This window comes from Cebus imitator, unplaced genomic scaffold (genome assembly GCF_001604975.1).
Source record: "Cebus imitator isolate Cc_AM_T3 unplaced genomic scaffold, Cebus_imitator-1.0 Scaffold229, whole genome shotgun sequence".
In the NCBI taxonomy this organism is placed as follows: domain Eukaryota; kingdom Metazoa; phylum Chordata; class Mammalia; order Primates; family Cebidae; genus Cebus; species Cebus imitator.
This window is the reverse complement of record NW_016107544.1, coordinates 1,669,855-1,690,759: the sequence shown is the minus strand read 5'-3', so window position 1 is coordinate 1,690,759 and position 20,905 is coordinate 1,669,855. Positions and strand designations below refer to the sequence as shown.

The 20,905-nt window shown below is 43.3% G+C and overlaps 1 pseudogene; it reads left to right on the top strand.

Moving 5' to 3' along the window:
• Window positions 1-20,408, top strand: part of LOC108281681 — a 22,823-nt pseudogene extending 2,415 nt beyond the window's left edge.
• Window positions 20,409-20,905: the final 497 nt, after the last annotated feature.

Sequence of the window (20,905 nt, the reverse complement as noted above, 5' to 3'; positions counted from 1 at the left end):
CTTTTTTTTTTTTCTCACTCTGTCACCCAGGCTAGAGTGCAATGATGTCATCTTGGCTCACTGCAACCTCTGCCTCCTGGGTTCTCGCAATTCTCCTGCCTCAGTCTTCTGAGTAGCTGGGATTATAGGCATACACCACCACGCCCGGCTAATTTTTGTATTTTTAGTAGAGATGGGATTTCAGCATGTTGGTCAGGTTGGTCTCGAACTCCTGACCTTGTGATTGACCTGCCTCAGCCTCTCAAAGTGCTGGGATTATAGGCGTGAGCCACATTTACATATTTGTAAAGTCAAATTAGGTCAGCCCTGTTAGCTTGCATCTGTAATCCCAGCACTTTGGGAGGCCGAGGCAGCTGGATCACTTGAGGCCTGGAGTTTGAGCCTAGCCTGGCCAACATGGTGAAACTCCGTCTCTACTAAAAATACAAAACTTAACTGGGCATGGTGGCACATGCCTATAGTCCCAGCTACTCGGGAGGCTGAGGCAGGAGAATCACTTGAACCAGGGAGGCGGAGGTTGCAGTGAGCTGAGATTGTGCCACTGCACTCCAGCCTGGGTGACAGAGTGAAACTGTCTCAAAAAAGTAATAATTTTTAAAATAAGGACAAATTAATAACATTTATGAATTACACAGTCAGTGATAAACATGATTTTTATATATGTTAATTTATATATTACTTATCTTTAAACATTTTTGATTGTGAAATATTAAATATGCATGCGAAAATGCATGGAAAATCAATGTAGTGTTTAACAAACAATTACAATGTCAACACCCATGTAACCACCACTCATGTGAAGAAATTGAACATTTCCTGAAAGAAAGACACCCTCCTTTCCACCCCCTCATCCTTGCCCCTTTCCAATCACATCCCCTTCCACCCTCCAGAGTTTTCTGCCGTCATGAAGCTGTTTCGGTTGATGAAAACAATGTTAAATTTAGGGTTATAGATGGAAAATCAGCAAACAGCTTGTGAGTTAGGAATGATTTCTAGGGCTACAGTGGCTCACACTTGTAATCCCAGCACTTTGAGAGGCTGAGGTGGGAGGGTCCTTTGAGTTGAGGAGTTCAAGACTAGCCTAAGCAACATAGTGAAACCCCATCTCTACAAAAATAACAAAATTATTTAGGTATAGTGACACACACCTATAGTCCCGGCTCCTCAGAAGGCTAAGGTGGGAAGATCACTTGAGCCTGGGAGGTCAAGGCTGCAGTGAGCCCTGATCTCGCCATTGCACTCCAGCCTTGGTGACAGAGCAAGACTCTGTCTCAAAAAAAAAAAGTCTGCAGTTTTACATGGTTGCAAAAAAAAAAATCAAAAGAACATTTCATGACACATGAAAATATATGAAATTCAAATTGCAAGGTCCACAAATGATGCTTTATTGAAACAAAGGAAAATTATTCTTTTACATATTGTATTTATCATCTGGCCCTTGACAGAAAGAGTTCACCTAACCCTCTTCTAGATGGTAACTCATTCTTAAACCATCCTCAACATCCAATGTACAAATTATTTCTACATTTTCATTTTGGCTATACAGTAATAAAAAACTTTTGATTCACACAGACCAGAGGTTGAGAATGGCTTGTTACACATCTCACCTTGCAATCTGAGAATACTCTTCAATTTTAAGTGGATCTGAAGACTCAAAAGAGAAGTAACTTGAAATTTTATTTCCAAGTAGAAATACATACAATATCTAATCTTGGCTTACATTCTTTATCGTAGATATAGAAGTGAAAGAGGAAGCATCTTTAACTTAAAGTAAGTGCAGAAAACATCTATAATACAATATTTTCAGGACACATGTTATGTTTACTCATTATTGTGCAACTGACAAGACAATGCCAAGAACAGGCGCTGGGCAGATATGCCTGAGTTCTGTCTTGCTGTGAATGGAGTTGAGCCCATGTCAGCTGTGGCAGTATACAATTTCATGTGAGCAAACCTGCAAAGCCTGAACTTTGAATCAGAAAAAACCAATTCATCCTTTCTAATCAATGACACATTGACAAGGATTTAAATAGACCTCCAGAGACAGTAAGTTAAGACATTGGTGGTTTCTGATGTGTTACAATTTGGTCGGTAACACTCATGTGTAGACTTGTTGGTTTTGATAACAGTTCTCAAAAGTCTTGATTTTTTAAAATAGAAATTGAATTCAACAGTTGGGGAACCCCCAATGACTCACACATGTTCCATCGGAATGTTCCCATGATGAGAGAAAGAGTTGGGATTTGTTGTTGATGATTCTAAGATAGCAATTTTCAGGGCCCTAAGATGGAAATGAGTCTGCACATCAGAACTGGGAAGGAGATGTTATATTCATAACACAGACCACACAGGGTTGAGTCCAATAAAGCCTTCTTTTTGGGGCCTGTGTTGTAAAAGGTTGATGAGCTCTGTCCTGGGACTGAGCTGAGCTGTCATTAGCATGCTTTGTGGAGAGAGGAGTAAATTAGCACATGGGCAATGGCTCCATCATCTTCCCAGCACCTTCTAGAATGGCTCCTAACACTCCCTCACTAAGCCAGCTATCTTTTCCCAGTATTTTTCTTTCCTGTTCTCCAGCCCCACGATTTCACTGTCTTAGAGACCACAACTGTCATGACCTCCTCCTCCTCTTTGCTTTCTCAGTGCCAGGCCCAGCTGCACCATGCCATCTGTAGACTGATTCCAGAGGCCCCTACCCTGTACTCAGTGACAGCTAACAACTGAAACTGGTATGAGTTCATCTTGCTCTGTCCCACTCAAAAACCACATTTCCATGGACTGATTCGGTATGCATCCTTATGCTAGCTTCAAAACTTTTGCCATATATAAGACTCATGAGGCTGGGAGCGGTGGCTCAAACCTGTAATCCCAGCACTTTGGGAGACCGAGGCGGGTGGATCACGAGGTCAAGAGATCGAGACCATCCTGGTCAACACGGTGAAACCCCGTCTCTACTAAAACTACAAAAAATTAGCTGGGCATGGTGGCGCGTGCCTGTAATCCCAGCTACTCAGGAGGCTGAGGCAGGAGAATTGCCTGACCCCAGGAGGCGGAGGTTGCGGTGAGCGAGATCACACCATTGCACATTGCACTCCAGCCTGGGTAACAAGAGCGAAACTCTGTCTCCAAAAAAAAAAAAAGACTCATGAATTTCACTCAAAGATTCTTATTATATTATTAATGATTAAAATGCTATGAAAGTTATTGACATACGTATTTTAAAATATTCTTTAAATTTGTTATTTCAATATTATTAAAATACTTATTTTAAAAGGAAATGTTACATTCATCCCTTTGATGGAAGAGAAGCAGGGCTGCCATGCATAAAAGATACCTCATAAAAATCAATGCAGCGGGAACAAAGCAACATTAGATTCTATGTGGGTCCTATTTCAGCTGAGGGTTCTAAGCCTGGATCTTGTTCTCTGCTGTTTAAAGGTAGGAGAGATTAGCAGGTTAGAGAGGTGTTAAAACCACTCTCATCCCAGGCTGAGCCTTTCTTCTTGCCTGAGATCAAGAGGATTTAAAGAAAGTTGCAAGGAGGGGTAACTGTCTTGCTGTGTGATTTGATACTATTTAGACTGTATTCCTTTACAATCTAAAATCATCTCTCCTTCCTAGGAGTCACACAGATCCCAAACACTGGGAAACAATGCACAGGCATTCCTTGGATGTTGCGGGTTCAGTTCTAGACCACAGCAATAAGTGAATCACGTGAATTTTTGTGTTTTCTCAGTGTTTATAAAAGTTATGTTTACACCACACTGTAGTCTATTAAGTGTGTAATAGCATTATTTCTGGGAAAAAGGACATATCTTAATTAAAAAACACTTTATTGCCTAAAAATGCTGACAATTATCTGAGCCTTGAGTCCCCCCCTATCATCTTTTCTCCTCAATGTTGATGGCTCTTGACTCATCAGGGTGGTGGCTGCTAAATGCCGGAGTGGCTGTGACAATTTCTTATAATAAGACAACAATGAGGTTTGTCACATCGTTTGATTCTTTCTTTCACAAAAGATTTCTCTACAGCATGAGATGCTGTTTTGATAGCATTTTACCCATTGTAGAACTTCTTCCAACATTGGAGTCAATCCCTCAAACCCTGTTGCTGCTTTATCAACTAAATTTACGTAATCTTCCAAATTCTTTATTGTCATGTCAACAACGTTCACAATATCTTCACCAGGTGTAGGTTCCATCTCAAAAAACCCACTGTTCTATCAGTGGAACAGAATAGAGAACCCAGAAATAAATGCACATATTTGCAGCCTACTGATTTTGACAGAGGTATCAAGAACACTCTTTGGGGAAAGGATAACCTCTTCAATAAATGGTGCTGGGAAAACTGGATAACCATATACTAAAGATGGAAAGTAGGGCCCCATCTCACACCATATACAGAAATAAACTCGAAATGGATTAAAGACATAAATTTAAGACCTGAACCTATAAAATTCCTAGAAGAAAACATACAGGAAATGCTTCAGGACATCTTCTAGGCAAAGATTTTATGGGTAAGACTAAAAGCACAGGCAACAAAACCAAAAATAAACAAATGGGACCACATCAATGAAAAGGCTTCTGCATAACAAAGGAAAGAATCAACAGAGGGAAGAAACACACACAAAATGGGAGAAAGTGTTTGTAAACTATTCATCTGACAAGAGACTCATATCTAGAATACACAAAAAACAGCAAAGAGGTAAAAACTCCGTTTTAAAATGGGCAAAAGATCTGAATAGACATTTCTCAAAAGAAGACATACAAATGGCCAACAGGCATATAAAAATGCTCAACATTGCTAATCATCAGGGACATGCAAATGAAAACCACAGTGAGATATCATCTTATCCCAGTTAGAATGGCTATTATTAAAAAGACAACAAATAACAAATGCTGAGGAGGATTCAGAGAAAGGGAAACACTCGTACAATGTTGGTGGAAACGTGAATTAGTAGAGCCATCATAGAAAACAGTATGTAGTTTCCTCAAAAAACTAAAGAGAGAACTACCATAAGATCCAGCAATCTCATTATTGGGTATCTATCCAAAGGAAAAAAAAAAAATCAGAATACCAAAGAGTTGCCTGCGTCCTCATGCTTATTGTAGCACTATTCAGAAGACAGAAGATGTGGAATCAACCTAAATGTTCATCAACAGATGAATGAATAAAGAAAGTGTTGTGTATACACAATGAAATACTATGCAGCCATAAAAAATGAATGAAATCCTGTCATCCACAGCAACATAGATGATCTTGAGATGTCATTATGTTAAGTGAAATATGCCAGGCACAGAAAGATGAATACTTCTTGTTCTCACTCACATGTGAAAGCTAAAAAAAATAGAAGTAGAGTAGAATACGGGTTATTAGAGGCTGGGAAGGGTGGGTTAGGGGAGGATAGGGAGAGGCTGGTTAATCGATGCAAAATTACAGCTAGATAGAAGAAATAAGTTCTAGCATTCTAACATAGCGGTCACCAACCTTTTTTGCACCAGGGATCAGTTTTATGGAAGACAGTTTTTCCACTGACCAGATTCGGAGCAAGATGGTTTCAGGATGAAACGGTTCCATTTAGATCATCAGGCATCAATTAGACTCTCATAAGGAGCAGGCACCCTAAATCCCTCGAATGTGCAGCTCACAATAGGGTTCATGTTCCTATGAGACTCTAATGCCGCCACAGATCTGACGGGAGGTGGAGCTCAAGCGGTAATGCTGGCTAGCCTGCTGCTCACGTCCTGCTGCATAGCCTGGTTCCTAACAGCTGGACCAGCATCAATCCATGGCCCAGAGGTTGGGGACTCCTTGCTGTATATCACTATAGGGTATACATAGTTAACAATCATTTATTGTATATTTTCAAAAAGAAAGAGAGAGTTTTTGTGTTTTTTGTTTATTTTTGAGACAGAGCCTTGCTCTGTCACCCAGGCTGGAGTGCAGTGGTACGATCTCAGCTCACCGCAACCTCCACCTCCCGGGGTTAAGCGATTCTCCTGCCTTAGCCTCCCAAGTAGCTGAGATTACAGGCACTCACCACCACACCTGGCTAATTTTCATATTTTTAGTAGAGATGGGTTTCACCATGTTGGCCAGGCTGGTCTCAAATTCCTGACCTCAGATGTTCCACCTGCCTTGGCCTCCCAAAGTGCTGGGATTACAGGCGTGAGCCACTGCACCTGGCCCAGAAGAGAGATTTTGAATGCTCGCAATACAAAAAATGATAAATGCTTCAGGTGATGGATATGCTAATTAACCTGATTTTGTTTTTACATATTGTATACATGTATCAAAATATCACTTTGTATCCCATAAATATGTACAATTATTCCATGTCAACTAAAAGGAAAAGAAGTTTTATTATGAGATTGCAGCAATTCATCACATCTCCAGTCACTTCTAATCCTCTTGCTATTTCTCCTACCTCTGCAGTAACTTTCTCCACTGACATCTTGAATCTCTCAAAATCATCCATGGGGGTTGGAATCAACTTCTTCCAAACTTCTGTTCATACTGTTATTTTGACCTCCTCTCATGAATCACGAATGTTCCTAATGAATCTACAACAATGAAGCCTTTCCAAAAGGTTTTCAATTTCCTTTGCCCACATCCATCAGAGGAATCACTATCTATGAGAGCTACAGCCTTATGAAATGTGTATCTTCAATTACAAGACTTGAAAGTCAAAATGACTCCTTGACCCATGGGCTGCAGAATGGATGTTGTGTTAGCAGACATGAAAACATTAATCCCTTTACATAGGTCCATCAGAGCTCTTGGGTGACCAGGTGAATTGTCAATGAGCTGTAATATTTTGAAAGGAATCATTTTTTATTTTTTCTGAGGAGTAGGTCTCAATAATGGGCTTGAAATATTCAATGACCCATGCTGTAAAGAGATGTGCTGTTGTCCAGGCTTTGTTGTTCCATTTATGGAGCACAGGCCGAGTAGATTCAGCATCATTCTTATGGGGCCCAGGATGTTCAGAATGGCAAATTAACATTGGCTGGGACTTAAAGTTACCAGCTGTTTTAGCCCCTAACAAGAGAGCCAGCCTGTTCCTTGGCGTTTTGAAGCCAGGCATTGACTTCTCTCTAGCTATGAAAATCCTAGATGGCATCTTCTTCCAATAAAAGGCTGTTGCATCCACATTGAAAATCTATTGTTTGGTGTAGCCAAGTTCATCAGTGGTCTCTGCTAGATCTTCTGGGTAACTTGCTGCAGCATCTCCATCAGCACTCGCTGCTTCACCTTGCACTTTTATGTTAAAGAGATGGCTTCTTTCTTTAAACCTTATGAACCAACTTCTGCTAGCTTCCAACTTTTTCTGCAGCTTCCTCACCTCTCTCAGCCTTCATAGAATTGAAGAGAGTTAGGGCCTTGCTCTGGTTTAGGCTCCAGCTGAAGGGAATGTTGTGGCTGGTTGGATCTTCTATCCAGACCGCTCAAACTTTCTCCATATCAGCAATAAGGCTGTTTCACTTTCTTATCATTTGTGTGTTCACCAGAGTAGCACTTTTAATTTCCCTCAATAACTTTTCCTTTGTATTCACAACTTGGCTAACTCTATGGCACAAGAGGCCTAGCTTTTAGCCTTTGTTGGCTTCCTACAAGCCTTCTTCACTAAGTTTAATTATTTCTAGCTTTTGATTTAAAGTAAGATGTGTGACTCTTCCTTTCATTTAGATACTTGGAGGCCATTGTAGGGTTATTAACTGGCCTAATTTCATTATTGTTTTTCCTTGGGGGACAGGGAGGTCCAAGGAGAGGGAGAGAAGTGGAGGAACAGTGGTCAGTGGAGGTCAGAACACACACAACAGTTATTAAGTTTGCTGTCTTATATGGGTCCAGTTCATGACACCCCAAAACAATTATGACAGTAACATCAAAGATTACTGATCACTGAGATTACTGCATATAGATCATAACACATAAAGTAGTAACGAAAAAGTTTAGGCTGGGCATGGTGGCTAACACCTGTAATTCCAGCACTTTGGGAGGCCAAGGCAAGCAGATCACTTGAGGTCAGGAGTCCAAGACCAGCCTGGCCAACATGGTGAAAGCCCATCTCTACCAAAAATACAAAAATTAGCCAGGCATGGTGGCAGGCGCCTGCATTCCTAGCTTCTTGGGCAGCTGAGGCAGGAGAATCTCTTGAACCTGAGAGGTGGAGGGTGCAGTGAGCAGAGATTGCACCACTGCACTCCAGCCTGGGCAACAGAGAGAGACTCTGTCTCTAAAAAAAAGGAAAAAGTTTAAAAATTGCAAAAATTAGCCGAATGTGACACAGGGATATGAAGTGAGCACATGCTGTTAGAAAAATGGGGCTGGCCTGGTGCGGTGGCTCACGCCTGTAATTCCAGCACTCTGTGAGGCCAATGCGGGAGGATCACCTGAAGTCAGGAGTTCAAGACCAGCCTGGCCAACATGGCAAAACCCCATCTCTACTAAAAATACAAAAAAAATTAGCCAGGCATGGTTGTGCACACCTATTGTCCCAGATACTCTGGAGACTGAGGCAGGAGAATTGCTTGAACCCAGGAGGCAGAGGTTGCAGTGGGCCAAGATAGCACCACTGCATTCCAGCCTGGATAACAGAGCAAGACTCAATCAGGAAAGAAAGGAAGAGGGGTGGGGGAGGGAGGGAGGGAGGGAAGGAAGGAAGGAGAGAGAAAGAAGGGAAGGGAGTAAGGAAGGAGAGAGGGAAGGAAGGAAGGAAGGAGAGAGAACGAAGGAAGGAAGGAAGGAAGGAAAGCAAGAAAGAAAGGGAAAGAAAAAAAAGAAAGGAAGGAAGGAAGAAACAAGGAAAGAAAGAAAGGAGAGGAAGGAAAGAAGGAACAAAGAGAAAGAAAGAGAGAGAGAGAAAGGGAGGAAAGAAGGAAGGGAGGAAGGGAGGAAGGGGAGAAAGAGAGAAAGGGAGAGAAAAATAAATGGTGCCGACACACTTGCTCTACACAGGGTTGCCACAAACCTTCGATTTGTAGATAACACAGAGTATCTGCAAAGTGCAATACAGTGAGGTGTGCCTGCAGCTATGGGCGCAGAGGGCAAGGCTCCAGGACTGCTGCTGTCACTCTTGAGCTCGGTATCCCCAGCAAGTTCTTACAATTACTGTGCCTCCCTGGTCCCTTCTGGACAAGGACAATAACAGTCTCTAGTTCAGAGCGACAGTGCAAGAATTAAATGTGAAGCTTTTAAACATGGCTCCCATCACATAATATGTGTGCAACAAATGCATTGCACACATTTGTTCAGTAAATATTTCCCGGCTACCTAAAATGTACTGAGCACAGCTCTGGGCATTGGGGATTCTGTCGTTAAAAAAGCTGATATAACTCCCTGCCCTCAGGGAGTTACATTCTGTTGCTTAACTGTGACGGTCACAGACGATCTGATGGAAAGCGCTTAGATTACATGTTCTCCTGGTCTTCAGAGTGACATCATTTTAGTCCAAAACTTGGGGCAGGCTTAGGGTCTGACGATAGTCTAGCGTTCTATGCAGTTGTCCCTGCGTCATCCTGTCTCCCTAACGCTCTTGTCACTGAGCTCACAGAGGCATCCTTTGTGCAACTGAAAGCATCATGGTAAAGATGCCTGCTCTCAAAAATGGGATCAAAGACTCCAGGTAACCAAGGCAACCTGAGAGAGACTCCAGGATGCCAGCCTCCCATTCTGAATCATCTTTTGCTGCAGCTGAGTGTGTGGCAAATGTTTTCCTCGTGGAGCTGGCTTGCTTGAAAGAACGAGGTCTCTGGAACACACACAACCTTCGACTTTTCCTCTTGTGAGGAGGGAGGTCCTTACCAATACTGATGATGCCTAAGTTTCAGGACCCCTCACTCACCTGGGCCCCTCTGAGTGCTGGCAGGTGCTAGGAGTTCTAGAATGTTCTAGTGGGGATAAGAAGCCAGGTGGCGATCAAGACACATTTCTCTATAAGCATTTCTGATACTTTATTAAAAATGTCTATTCTTTCTTTTAAAGAGGAGACTCCAGCACTGTGTAAGCTACAGACCCTAGAAAACCTGAGTTTGGCCCTAACTGGGGATTTCTAGACATGCTCTCTGGAGGATGCCAGTCCAGAGAAGGGCAAACCATGAGGCAAGCAGGTTCTAGCCCCAGCTCTTGCCACAGACAAGCTGGCTGAGCGTGAGCAAACCCCTTTCTTGACAATCACCAGGTAACGGGGACAGGAAGGCTGGCTTCTCTAAGCCTTCTCACTCTGCTTTTGAAGTCACTCTTCTCTGTCCTGGCAGACCCGCGCCAGAGGAGCCATAGGCAGAGGGATCGCCAAGAGTATGGCTTCCACACCACTATGAACTGGAGGAAGGTGGGGGCTTCTCCCACCCCAACCCCACTACGTGTGCCACCTCACACCCTAGGCATTACTGTGGAGTTCCTGTGCATGCATTTTCCACAGCACTGTCTCCAAACTAGCAAACAACAGTCTAGATACTAACAATCACTGTGTATTTTATTCATCAGAGTATGAATGGAGATGGGCATCTTTATAATGAGTATGAATTGAAATGTGCATCTTCATAATAAGTGTGAGTTGAAATGTGCATCTGTATAATAGGCAGTATGTGATTAGGGGTTGCTGATACACACAAGGATGCCCCGTGTATGGAACTTTCTTTACGTTTTTTTGTTTTGTTTTTTGAGACAGTCTCACCCTGTTGCCCAGGCTGGAGTGCAATGGCACAATCTTGGCTCACCGTAACCTCCATCTCCCAGGTTCAAGCGATTCTCCTGTCTCAGCCTCCTGGGTAGCTGGCATTACGGGCATACATCACCACGCCTGGCTAATTTTTTGTATTTTTAATAGATACAGGGTTTCACCATGTTGGCTGGGCTAGTCTTGAACTTCTGACCTCAAGTGACCCACCTGCCTCGGCCTCCCAAAATGCTGGGATTGCTGGTGTGAGCCACCATGCCCAGCCTATGTGTGGAACTTTCATGATACGTGACATAGCTGAACCAGCCCAAGGTCATTTTGGTTAAGCAACTCAAGGAAATTCCATATAAAGAAGGTGTCACTGGTCCCAAAGCTTGCATGCATGACTTCATTCATTAGTCTGGTATTTAATACAAAAAGTACCATTCATCTAAATAAATGGATAGATAAATCCCTGTGTAGCAGGGAGGATGGTTTTGGCTACAAACAGCAGAAAACTCATATTGAGCTAGCCTAAATACAAAGGGAATTTGTTGCTTCTTATAATGAAAAGCGCAAAGGTTGTGTGAGCTTCAGGAATGGTTTGATCCAGACATTCAAACTGTCATAAGGACTCTATTATTGATTTAGTCACGAATGAATTTTCTCTGCCCTTTGTAATATGTCACTATTTTCGGATGGGTGCCTGGAGAGGCAGAGTCTGATAGCAGGATTCTCAGATGCAACTGGTTTATTTGGGACTCCCATAAAACTCCAGTAGGAAGTGGGGAGGTGAGACAGGAACAAGGAAGACAGTGAATACAGAGGGTGTTGTCAAGCCAGTGATCACTAAGGGCAACTGGAGCTTAACCCACGGAGCAATTCAAGGAGACAATGTAGAGCATGCATCTTCAAATTATCCTGTTCAAAGAGCAAGGGAGTAGGGCACGTATCTGCCAATCCCAGTCAGCAGTTACTGATTTAGGGCAGAGTTCCCTCATAGTAACAAAGATTTCAAAGCAGTCAAAGTCCTCACCTTCAGTCCTCACCCCCTATAGATGAGTACAGCTCTCTCCCAGCTTTCCAAACCAAGCCTGAGAGCCACTGTGATGCACCTCTGAATTGCACACCCAATCCTGAACTAACTATATGGCCAGGGAGGGGACAACACGTGCTGATTGGCTTAGTGCAGAGTTGTGTTGTCTTTCCCAACCACTACATGGCTTTCCAGCAGAGACCAAGGACTTCAGAAAGGGGGAGGGGAAAGAGGATGCAAGGATCTACTGCACAATAATGAAGTAATGGTCTGGACTAATTAACAAACACTAGATTAGTAAACTCAAAGGCACCAGAGGTCTCAGGAACAGTCATAGACCAAAATGCTCCAGTGTCAGGCAGTAACACAAACAGTCGAAGCAAGCCAGCAGGGGACTGCTGTGTTCTGTGGGTACACACCCAGCCAGAGCAACCAGACCCGGTGCTCAGCCCTGGCCAATGGCTGCCATGAGAGAATGTGGGCCCAGGGTGCCAGATTTTCTGATATTTCAAGAGTTGCCAGAAATCTGGATTTTTAAATGAAATCTCCCCATCTGAAATGTTGAAAATGAATTCAAAACATTTTGGATACTTTGTGGGCCAAATGGCACACAGCTGTGAGCCAGACACAATCTTGGATTGCCAGTTTGCAGCCTCTGATGCAGATCCACCCCGTAATTTTACAGAAGGGAAAATGAAACGGTTCCAGAGACAGTCAGTGACTTACCCAAAGCCACACAGCTGGTCAGTGGCAGAGCTGGGACTAGAACCATTGTCTCACCATTGTGGTTTGTTATAATCGCTGATCAACTGTCCTTAGGAAAGACCCACTCAGTGGCCAAACTGAGGATGGCAAGCTAGAACCCCCAGGGCCAATTCTGGCTGGTAGTCTGTTTTTGTGAATAAAGTTTTATTGGAACACTGCCACACACATTTGTTTACATATTATCCATGGCTGTTTTCCCAATACCACAGGAGGACTGAGTCACTGGAACAGAGATCACGTGGCCCACAAAGCTTAAAAATATTTACTATCAGACCCTGAACAGAAAAATCTTGCCAATCCCTGTTATAGACTCTTGATATTTGTAGATGTTGTAATTTTTGTTTCAGCTATTCATGAGATGTCTCCATGGTCTGAGGACATTATTTAGCAACCCATCTGAATGCTATTTGCAGCGTGGCAGTTCTGGGTTGCAGGTCCCAGGGAGGAACAGTGACTGAGCCCAGCAGCTGAACCTAGCTCATCCCATGCAAGTTATTCCCATGAGATGGTGAAAAGAAAACCACTCCTATCACACCGCCATCCACAATGGCAACAACAACAACAGCTTCTCTCAATAGCTCTGAAAGAAGAAAAGAATTAAGAGGCCTAAGAATATAAAGTTTCTTACAAGTAGACAGAAATTTTAGATAAATGGAATTTGGTGATGGCAGTGGAGAGGACAGATACACGTACACACGCCGCTTTGGAAACAAGAAAATGTGATTTGTGAAGCGATTTCAGAGACTGCTCCAAGCCGCACAAAAATTGTGTGCAGCCAATGAATGGGACAGCATTGATGTGGATGAAAAAGCTGCTAAACCAAGTGAGACTCAGCCAGGACTCCCACCTCTTGCAGGAAAACATGATCTCAGAGAGGGATTCTGTCAGAGGCACTCCATCCCCCTGGCTTCAGGCTTCCACCAGGGTGGTGCCCAAGCCTTTCTCCCCACCCACCTCCACTCTGCTCCTGGCAGCAGGGCATGCTGGTCTGATTGGTGAGGTTGGCAGGAGAAACTGGGCATATTCAGCTCAGTCCCTCCTGGGCTCATGTTGACCACAGAGTGGCAGTGCATTCTCAATGCTCCTCTGCCACATGGAAGGCTCTTGCCCTGGCAGAGGGGGCCTTCGCCTTTGCCAGGGTCTGGGTGGGTAGGAATGCCTAGCTCAGGGATGAAATATTAGAAAGCCCATTGGGGCCATATGCCTAAGCCATGCCTCCAGTCCAGCTTCGATCACTAGCTCCAGCCATCTGACTCCTCTCTCCTGTTGTGGAGCTTGGAAAAAGGAAAGTGATGTTATTTATTCGACATGACTGTTTATAAGGTAGCAGTGCTGTATCACACAGTGCATTTTGTAGGGGAATTATTTACGGTGGCTGAAGTCAGATGTGGAGATTTTGATCTTCCCTACTCAAACGCCAAGCAATTCCTCTTCTCACTAGGGCCCTATTGCCAATCTAGAAGCTCTCAATGCAGGATAAGAAGCCCAGCCCACAAGATGTTTATCATCTATCCAATAGTTAGTAGATGATCAATAAGTTACTTGATGATCAGTTAACAGATGACAACAGTGTTGTTTAATATGTTAAATAAATTATTGAATAAAATATTACAAAATAATTTGGAACATTATAGAGTACAGGCTTATATATATCTACTCTCAAATCAAATGGATATTTATCAGGCATTTGCCGTCTGTGATTGAACCCTGATATAGCTACTGATACATGTTTTTTTCACCAAATAAGTATGTAAATAAAAGTTCTTTGGGAGGAAAGGAACAGGTTCTCAAGTCCCATCAACCAAGAATTAAAAGCACGTTGCTTCAAAGGATAGGCATGTAGATAAACAACTGGAAAATAAAAGATACTTTAAAAAAATCTACATGCTCCTTTGACATCATGCTCTCCCCTGTAACCAAAGAATCATTCTTCACTTGGAATCAATTCATTAAAGCTCTCAGAATCCACCAGGATACAGGGGAACCGAAGTGAAGATTGTTCAAAGAGTTATTCCTTCTGGCCTTTCATTCTAAGATTTGCTAGAACCAAACAGAGTTAGAAGGCTAATTTGGAAGCATGTGTGTATGTGTGTATAATTTACATTGATGTTATCTATATAATACACTCACACACACATATATACACATAAATAGCATTTTCATTCTAACTTCTGACCAATCAGCTGACAGAGAAAGGGCCAGTGACCGGGACCTTTCTGGGTGGCCTCATAGAAGTGAGATGTGTTATGGAGATAGTTAAATTAGCTGCTAATTTCAGGTATATGAGCTACTTTAATCTATCCGGAGAACAAATTAGCAATTTGGATCAAGTGCTCTCAAGTTCAAAGACTTGAACACTGTAGTAGGAACCTAGGGCTCTATGGTACAGGAAGAATCAGGATGAAGAAAAAGATGTACTTTTTTTTCATCGGAAAAAGATACAAGACTGTTGCTTGCTGCTTTATTTATAATAGAGAAAAAAGGTACTGATCTGGATGTCCAACAAGTAGACAACAAGTAATTGCGGTTTTTGCCATTGAAGGTAATATCCAATCAATTGCAATTAGTTTGCATGCGAAGAGGGATGGGCAGGTGTCATGATGCCTGAATAGAAAGACAGTGTGGCAGAGTGGTTGAGCGTGTGACCTCTTAACCAGGTTGCTGGCAATCCCTCATGACGTTAACCTAAAGAAGTTAGCTTTTTGTGTTTGGTTTTCCTCATCTGTAAAATGGGGATAATGTCGGTAACCAACCTCATAGGTTTGCTGAGGATTAATTCACTTAGTACAGGCAGTCCTTAGAACAGTCCCTGCCATGTGGTAAGTGATCAGCCATCATTAGCCATTTTATGAAAATGGGACATTTTGCAGTCACTGGACAGCATGTTTTAGAAGAATCTCTAGTGATATAGGGAACCTCTGTAAGTGCATTCATAAACATTGAGGTCTAACATAAGAACACGAATCTTAAGCTTACAGTCAATGAGTTTAGGCACGTAAGTAGTCCTATGTAATCCCCACTGCACTCCCTCCCCAGAGCTAACCACTATTCTGACTTTATCATCATCCATTTGTTTTGCATATTCTTGAATTTCATGTAAATGGAATTAAACTGTCTGGAGACTTGTGTTTGGCTTCTTTTGCTCAACTTCATGTCTGTGAGATTCATGCATGTTGTTATGTATAGCAGAAGTTGATTTTTTAGTGCTGTAGAGTATTTCATTGTATGAATGTATCACATTTTTAAATCTTTACTACTGCTGCTGGGTATTGCTTCCAACTTATGGTTGTTACGAATAAAGCTGCTATGAACATTTTTGTACATGTCTTGGTGAACATAAGCACTTGGGTATGACTATGGGATAAATTGTACCCCTCATTCACATGTCGAAGTCTTTTTTTTTTTTTTTTTTGAGATAGAGTCTTGCTCTGTTGCCCAGCCTAGAGTGTAGTGGTGGGATCTCAGCTCAATGTAACCTCCCCTTCCCAGGTTCAAGCAATTCTTGTGCCTCAGCCTCCCAAGTAGCTGGGATTACAGGCTCGCACCACCACACCTGGCTAATTTTTGTATTTTTAGTAGACTTGGCCAGGCTGGTCTCGAACTCCAGACCTCAGATGATCTGTCCACCTCAGCCTCCCAAAGTGCTGGGATTACAGATGCCTGACCCCATATGTTGAAGTCTAAACCCCTAGTACCTCAGAATGTGACCATATTTAAAGACAGAGTCTTTATAGAGGTAATTAAATTTAAAATGAGGTGATTGGGGTCAGCCCTAATCCAATATGACTGATATCCTAATAAGAAGAGGTAATTTGAATACACACACTTATGGAAAGAAGACCATGTGAATGTACAGGTAAAGATGGCCATCTACAAGCCAAGGAGAGAGGCGTGAAAGAGACCCTTCCCTCACATCCCTCAGGAGGATCCAGCCCTGACACCTTAGTCTTGGGCTTTTTGCCTCCAGAACCACAAGGAAGTAAGCTTCTGTTGTTTTAAGTTACCAGGTCTGTAGCACTTTGTTATGGCAGTCCTAGCAAACTAATACAGGCATACACCTACGAATAGAGTTGCTGAGTCATAGAGTATTTATATCAATCATACAATCATAAGCTCTGGTAGATACTGCTAAACAGCACACAAGTTAAATTTAAAAATCAGGGGAGGCTGGGTGCAATGGCTCATGCCTGTATTCCCAGCACTTTGGGAGGCCAAGGTGGACAGATCACCTGAGCTCAGGAGTTCAAGACCAGCCTGACCAACATGGAGAAACCCTGTCTCCTCTAAAAATACAAAATTAGCCAGGCATGGTGGCATACACCTGTAATCCCAGCTACTCGGGAGGCAGAGGTAGGAGAATCGCTTCAACCCTGGAGACAGAGGTTGCAGTGAGCCAAGATTGTGCCATTGCACTTCAGCCTGGGCAACAAGAGGGAAACTCTGTCTAAAAAAAAAAAAAAAAATCAGGGGAAATTATACACGCTTTATATATCAAATTGTATATGCGTATGTAGATATAAATATAGATACATATATATCCAGATAGAAATATAGACAAATAGAGATATATGATAGAAGAAAATTGATCTGAAAGTTAACTATAGATCTTTTTCTTCTTTTGTGTCTTTTTAAAAATAATTAATATGGCTGACTTATGTAAAACAGAAATATAATAGTTACACAATTTAGTAGTGGTCATTCTGGACGATGGGATTATCAGTGTTTGGTAGTTAGTATTATACCAGTTTCTGTATTTTCAGATTTTTCTACAGAGGACATAAGTTCCTTTTATAACCAGAGGAGGGAACTGTTCCTAATAAAAAAAGAGAAAAGCCTGGAAGAAAATATAGTCACGTGTTACTGACATTAACCTCTGGGCTGTGAAACTTGGGATTATCGTTGCCTTTCTTTCATTTGAATTAACTGCATTTTCCACATAATATAATAACCATATGTTACTGTTATCATGGGGGTGGAGAGAAGAAAGGCTCTTCTAGAAAATTAGCAGGAAATAAACTACAAATCTACAACAAACTACAAACAGAAATCATGGTAATATCATATTTCAACAATGGTTGACACATGACAACAATTGTATGATGCACTATTATTTTATTTACTAGTAAGAAGAAAAACACTTTCAATTGAACTATAACCTTCATCAGTTATAAAATGCATACTAATTTCAGGGATGTTCAATTGTAGGGAAAAAATGTGTCTCACCACTGATAACATGCAGTGGGTAGCATCGCACGCACTATATAAGAAACAACATGGTTTCAGAATCCTGGCCTGAGCAGTCCTCACCACACCCAGCAGCAGAAATGATGGAGGGCTGGGAGGGTCAAAGCAGAGCCCAGTGGAAGACTGCAGCTGGAAGAGCTGGGATCCCGGCTCTGACCACCACTCCCTGGTGGCAAGAGGGGAAGGAGTTGCCCGCTTGCTGCGTGGTTCTCTCCCTGGAGGACACCCACTGACTGGGCAGGGAACTGTGACGTTTAATTGGCTAATGTCTGGAGAACACTTTGAAGATGAAAAGTACCAGGTGGGTATCATCACCATACACTTCTTAAGATGATGCATGAGGATAATAATAAAGTTCCCCCCACTGGGCCTTTCATCCACGGATTTCAAAGCACTTAGCAAACCTTAATTAACTCTCGCAGCACCTCTATGAAGTAAGCATTAATAGCCTCTTACATTACAGGGACAGAAAGAGGAGGGTAAGTGACTTGGGCAGGACCTCAGAGAGTCAGAGGCCAGGTGGGTGACACGCATTCATCAGGCAGACGTACATTCAGTGCCTCTTCTGTGCCAGGTCTCATGCCAAGCACTAGGGAAACCCCATGGGGTGCCAGAGCTGGTCAGTATCAGCTTGCAAGCTCCAGTTGTCAAATTTTCAGGAATGTTGCAAACCAGTTATGAAACAAAGCCGCTGTTGAAAGTTAAATTATATAAATGCATAATTAAATAAATCATATTGGAAATACAGGTAATAAAAGCTCAAAATGTACCACTCCTAATTATTTTACAGCTTTCTACTGTTGTCTATGCTCTTGGGGTTATTCACCTCTAGAATATCTACAGGGTGGAAATAGTACAGAAAGCTCTGCTGCTGTGCATCACTTTCCAGCTCCCTATTCAGTGACGTCCCAGTGGTCCCTTGAAATTGACCATGGTGGGACTCCATGTTTGGATCTCCTTCCATGAACACTTCTGTGGAATCTGTTTTTCTCTATCTTGGATTTTCCCTCTGGAGTCCCCTTCCACACTCTCTCGTGGAAGCCTACTTTCCCCTCCTAAACTCCATCTCTCTATTCCCTTCCACTCAGTGTGGAAGCTGTTTTCCTCTCCTGGATTCCATCTTTCTGGATTCTCTCACTCAGTGTGAGAGTTAGCTGTTTCTTTCTCTCTCCTTCTCCTGTTTCTCTCTCTCTCTCAATAAATCACTTCTAAAAACAAACAAAAAAGAAATTGACCATGGTGAGAGTATTTACACCATGGAAATTGGCAGATGCCTCAGACCAAGGCTTGATTTACAGTCCTCTGGACTTCTAGACTTTAAAAAGGGATGGAGAAAATATTAAAAATGCAGGTTAATGTTAAAAGCATGTTATTTCGGTTGTTGGCAAAGCCTGAGTCCCGTCCTCTCGCTCTCCTCCCCGGGCAGCATGAGCTTCACCACTCTCATCACCTTCTCCACCAACTACTGGTCCCTGGGCTCTGTCCAGGTGCCCAGCTACGGCACCCGGCCAGTCAGCAGTGTGGCCAGCATCTAGGCAGGCATCAGGGACTCTGGTTCCTGCATCTCTGTGTCCCACTCCACCAGCTTCTAGGGTGGCATGGGGTCCAGGGGCCTGACCTCGGGGATGGCCAGGGTCTGGAAGGAATGGGAGGCATCCAGATTGAAGGAGACCATGCAAAGCCTGAACAACTGCCCAGCTGCCTACCTGGACAGAGTGAGGAGCCTGGAGACTGAGAAACAGAAGCTGGAGAGCAAAATCCGGGAGCACCTGCAGAAGGGACCCCAGGTCAGAGACTGGAGCTATTACTTCAAGACCACTGAGGACTTGAGTGCTCAGGTTTTTGCAAATACTATAGGCAATGCCCACATCATTCTGCAGACCCACAATGCCCATCCTGCTGCTGATGATTTTAGAGTCAAGTATGAGACAGAGCTGGCCATGCGCCAGTCTGTGGAGAGCAACATCTATGGGCTCTGCAAGGTCATCAATGACACCAATGTCACTCGGCTGCAGCTGGAGACACAGATCGAGGTTCTCAAGGAGGAGCTGCTCTTCATGAAGAAGAACCATGAAGAGGAAGTAAAAGGCCTACAAGCCCAGATTGCCAGCTCTGAGTTGACCATGGAGGCAGATGTCCCCAAATCTCAGCAAGATCATGGCAGACATCCAGGCCCAATATGATGAGCTGGCTCAGAAGAGCCAAGAGGAGCTGGACAAGTACTGGTCTCAGCAGATTGAGGAGAGCACCACAGTGGTCACCACGCAGTCTGCTGAGGTTGGAGCTGCTGAGATGTCTCTCACAGAGCTGAGATGTACCGTGCAGTCCTTGGCGATCGACCTGAACTCCATGAGAAACACAAAGATCAGCTTGGCAAACAGCCTGAGGGAGGTGGAGGCCTGCTACGCCCTGCAGATGGAGCAGCTCAGTGGGGTCCTGCTGCAAGTGGAGTCAGCGCTGGCACAGATTTGGGCAGAGGGACAGTGCCAGGCCCAGGAGAACAAGGCCCTGCTGAACATCAAGGTCAAGCTGGAAGCTGAGATTGCCACCTACCACTGCCTGCTGGAAGATGGTGAGTATTTGAATCTTGGTGATGCCCTGGACAGCAGCAACTCCATGCAAACCATCCAAAAGATCACCACTGCCGGATAGTGGATGGCAAAGTGGTGTGAAACCAATGACACCAAAGTTCTGAGACATTAAGCCAACAGAATCAGGAGACCCTTTGGGGAGCAGGAACCCAATAAAAAGTTTAGAGGTAAAAAAAGAAAAAAAGCGTGTCATTTCTATAGCGATTACATTGTGAATGGCACACACAAAAGATTGAGGAAAGACTTTCAGGCTTCTAAAGCCATTATCCAATTCAGCAAAGAAATCACTCACCATGTCCTAGACAAATGAGTGATGTTTCTACATACATCTTCATTGTCTCACTTCCATCTTACTCCAGACCAAGGAACACATTTTACCAGTCTCCATCAAGACAGCCAAGAGCCAAGCATGGGCCCACGCCCAGCAGAGAGGCCCAAGAACTCTGACCTGGACAGCAGATGTGTCTGTCCAGTCCAGTTTCCCATCCTGCCACCCCCCAGCCCCTGCCACCATGCGACTAGCATAGAAACAACCATTTTATATGACAAAACCCTGCTGCCTTCCTGGCTGCATTTGATTGGTCAAAGGCAGGCCCCTGGTCTCTTCCT